The sequence below is a fragment of the Amblyomma maculatum genome, chromosome 7 (assembly GCF_055883805.1).
Source record: "Amblyomma maculatum isolate TAMU_Amacu chromosome 7, ASM5588380v1, whole genome shotgun sequence".
In the NCBI taxonomy this organism is placed as follows: Eukaryota; Metazoa; Arthropoda; class Arachnida; order Ixodida; family Ixodidae; genus Amblyomma; species Amblyomma maculatum.
Window position 1 is genome coordinate 97,613,189 of NC_139350.1, and position 4,891 is coordinate 97,618,079.

Below are 4,891 nucleotides of genomic sequence, written 5' to 3' on the forward strand. Positions count from 1 at the left end.
CTGCGAAAACGTATACGCCGAAATTCTTGTCACAGTGGTAGCATGGGCTGTCGGGCGTACGTTAGTGTATAGTTGCACACACACACATATACACACACCATAAAATTGTGCCTGGCGCAGATTTGATCCGGTGGAGGGAATGATGCATAGCAACTTTGTTTTTCATGTTCGTACTGGGTCTATTTTTCATTCTTTAGCATTGATTGGAATACAATCCATCGATGCAGATCATTCTCTGCTCTTACAGATGGAGAGCGCTTGTGGAGGCCATTGGGATTACAGTTGAGGTAATTCTTCCCCATTCTCTCCCATTGCAGATCACGGGCGAATTCTGCTCGTAATTTGTAAACAAATATTGCGGCTAATTCATTTTGAAAGCGCCGCCTAAACGAGACTTCGAATGAATATATATTTCCCGGCTAATCTTATGGTTACTCGCTTGAATTAATGAAAGACGATTAAGTCCATTGAATCCTAGTAACGCCGGATCGAAAACCGGAAAGTGTCGAAACGAGACTGTAAGCCTTTGTTTTCCTACATGTGTTGCATTGGTCCGCCCTCAAAGAGCATTATACATTCGGGCACATGAAGTAGTGTTATGGTTGACTGATTTTTTTTCCTGATAAATCTACTTGAATCATTAAGGTCTTCAGAAGGGCAATGCATAAGTATTGCACACATTTACTGTACTTGGCACGTACAGTACGCGTAAATCAATATGAATATTGGCATCGAAAAAAGATCGTTGCAATTTGGTACGATATCTCGCTTAAAGTAGCTATGCTTCATTACGGCTAAATATTATTTGCTTGAAAGCGTACACGTAATTTGCTGTGCAGAGGCACCGTCGTTGCAATCGTTCCATATCAAGAAAAAAATTATGGGAGGCGCTTAAGCTCCGCCTTCAATGATATGACGTAATACCGCGGGCTACCAGCCCGCGGTATGCAATGAAACCTGAAAGGCTGATTCTGATATCTCATATGAAAGGAAAAAGCCGAGTTTGCAGCTCTTGTCAGATCTAACGTCAGGAAACCCTACCTTCAGTTAGTGCTAGACCATGTCAGCTGCCAGATATACCGGCCACCAGCGCCAGGCTCGTCATTTTTCGCTCACAACGCGGTCGCTAGAGCTGATGCCGGATTTTCGGTGAACAGGGCCCCCATCGCACTAAAAAAATGAGGCAACGGGTTTTATGCGTGGCTTGAGCTATAGTGATACGAGCTAAAACTCTGTTAAATATGGTTATGCATGGTTTGGCGGTTTGAATTAGGCAAACTCTCAGCTTCGTCTTGAGAGTATCCGCGATATCACTTGTAACGCCGCCCTTACAATCCACAGTGTATAAAATTATTTTTCTAGAAGTTATGTTTTGGGAAAGAAGGCGCAGTATATTTTGGGGTGGACATGGATTGGCGAACACCTACACTCAATTAGGTCAAGGTCCCACCTGCTTTTTGAAGGTCATGCTACCGGACAGGTTGCCCTCGGCTAGTACATGGCACAGGGAAGATTTCGCTTCGAAACCTTTTTTGGAGGCACTTATAGGTACATGTTTAGTGCGATAAGGCTTAAGCCCTTTCCGACTGTTGGTAGTGTGGTGCAGCGGTAGCATAGCGGTAGAGCATCCGCCTCGTATGCAAGAGTACGGGGGCTCGAATCCGGGTGCCGCGCAATACTCCTCCAGATAAAAAAAATCCGCATGTCAATGGAATTGCATAAACAGGCTTGGGTGCGGCCTGATGCCGCTGAACACCTCCGGCAACGCACTCCCGCACTAAGAGCAGGATTTGGTCACCCTGGTGCAGTAATTGGCCTCAACCTCCGATGATTAGTCCTATAAAACCCCGGCCCTCAGTCACCAGTGGCTGCGGAACAACTGACCACGGCGGCGGTCAGACCTGTGGCGCAGCAGGGGGTGCTAAGAGTTTCTGGCTCCGCTGGACAGGCCGCCATTCGAAACTGACCCTGGAAGCGTTTAACGCTGGAACCCTAACCAGTGAAGCTAGTTTAGCGATGCTGTTGGAGGAACTAGAACGTATGAAATGGGATGTCATAGCGCGAATAAGGCATATACTGTACTGAAAAATGGGTTGGTTGGTTGGTTGGTTGGTTGGTTCACAGGAAGGGAAAGGCGCAGTATCAGTCACACTTGCTCTGTGGACACCTGAACCGCGCCATAAGGGAAGGGAGGAAGGTGGGAGTGAAAGTGGAAAGAGAGAAAGGGGAGCCGTAGTGGAGGGCTACGGAGTAATTTCGACCACCTGGGGATCTTTAACGTGCGCTGACATCGCACAGTACACGGACGCCACACTGAAGGATGGGCACACTGTAAAGTCCATTGTTGGTTGGCTGCCTGCTACAGTGGTATCTGTTACGCGTTTCTCCATTTGCCTCTTTTCGGTGGCTACACAACGACTGTTGCAAGGCCAACCTTATGGGTGCCATCGAGTATTGCCAGCGCCGGAAAATATTCGTGAGATGCAGTTGACAAGTCTTTTGCCGTAAAATAGGTTTTTTTGAAGAAATTGGCACTTAAAGCAGCTTTATTGTTTTTACAAGCAGACAACGTGAATGGAAAGACAAGTAAATATATATATATATATATATATATATATATATATATATATATATATATATATATATATATATATATATATATATATATATATATATATGCATATATATTTGCGTCATTATTTTCACTGCGCCAGAAAAAAAAAACCAAAAGCGAGAAACGCCGTGTAACAGAAAATGGTTTTCAATTTACAAAATTTTTTTATCAGTTCTAAAAAGAAAAAAGCATAAAATCACGGAAAAATATAAAAGCAGAAAATGTCTAGCTGGACAACTGCCAGAACGTTTCTTCATTTTTCAACAAATATTTTTTACAGACTGAAGGATGGGCACACTGTAAAATCTGTTTGTTGAAAAATTAAGAAACTTTCTGGAAGTTGTCCTGCTAGACATTTTCTGTTTTTATTTTTCGTGATTTTACGGTTTCTTCTTTTTAGAACTGATAGAAAAATTTTGTAAAATCAAAAAAATTTTCTGTTACACGGCGTTTCTCGCTTCTGTTTTTTTTTTTTCTGGCGCAGTGAAAATAATGACGCAAATATATATGCATATATATATATATATATATATATATATATATATATATATATATATATATATATATATATATATATATATATATATATATATACATATATATATATATACATATATATATATTTACTTGTCTTTCTATTCACGTTGTCTGCTTGTAAAAACAATAAAGCTGCGTTAAGTGCCAATTTCTTCAAAAACCTATTTTACGGCAAAAGACTTGTCAACTGCATCTCACGAATATCTCCGGCGCTGGCAATACTCGATAGCACCTATAAGGTTGGCCTCGCAACAGTCGTTGTCTAGCCACCGAAAAGAGGCAAATGGAAAAACGCGTAACAGATACCACTGTAGCAGGGAGCCAACCAACAACGGACCTCAATGTGGCGCTTCTAGTTATCTTCTTTCGAATCGAAATTGCTCCGCAGCCGATCATCGGACAGCGTCTTCTGCGTTGTCATACCATTTCGCTTTCTATTAAAATTTACCCACCATTCAAATAAAAATCAGTTGGCGGTAGAAAATAGAATAGACGACCAAATATATCGAATTGTTTGCTTTCCAAACAAAGTTAAGGCTAGAAAACAGGAAAGTACTGTTTTTTTTTTCGTGAATGTATTTCGGACAACGAAGTAGAACATATATTCCTGGTACAGAAATTTTCTTTAAAAAGGCCTGTAATTTCACACACATTTTTTACAGTGCATGTACTGTGTTATCGAGGTTTACTGTAGAGGCGAGAACTAGGAGTAGGTTTGCTTGTCAATATGTATATAGCGGGCAATATAGATGAAGTCTATAGTATAATGTGAGGGTGGCAGGCATCGTAACTAGGCTTAATAAGCGGTATAAACTGAAGGTAGTACAGGCTTATTCACCTACATGTAGTTATAATACCAGGCAGTTGAAAGCTTCTGCGAAGATGTAGAATCGGCAATGCAAAAAGTAAAGACGCAGTATACTGTACTAATGGCCGACTTCAGTGCCAAGGAAGGGAAAAAGCGGGCAGGAGACGAGGCAGTAGGTGACTATGGCATTGGTTCTAGGAATAGCGGGGGGGAGTTACTAGTTGAGTTTGCAGAGCGCAATATCTTACGAATCATGAATACCTTCTTCAGCAAACGGAAGAACCGGAAATGGACTTGGAAAAGGTCTAACGGGGAGACTAAAAATGAAATTGACTTCATACTGTGTTCAACACCCGCCATTATGCAAGATGTAGAGGTAATCGGGAAAGTGCGATGCAGTGACCACAGGATGGTGAGGTCCCGAATTAGCCTAAATCTGAAGATGGAACGCAACATATTACTAAGAAAGAAACCCATCAAATAATTAGCGTTGAGGGGGAGGGCAGAAGAGTTCAGGATCTCGCTACAGAATAGATATTCAGCTCTAACCGAGGGTGGTGACATTACCCTAGAAGCAATGAACAATTATTTCAGAGATATCATTACTGAGTGTGCGGTAGAAGTCGGCGGTAGGATAGTTAGAGAGGATACTGGTAAGCTGTCTAAGAAGACGAAAGATTTGATTAAGAAACGCCAGAGTATGAAAGCTTCCAATCCAACAGACCAGATTGAATTGGCCGAGATATCAAAGCTAATCAATAAGCGCAAAGTGGCCGATAAAAGGAAGTATAACATGGAGAAAATTGAGCATGCTGTAAAAAACGGAAACCTTAAACCGCTGAAGAAGAATTTGGGCATACGCAAAAATGAGATGTATGCGCTAAGAGAGAAGGCGGGCAACGTCATCACGATTATGGACAAGTAAAAGTAGC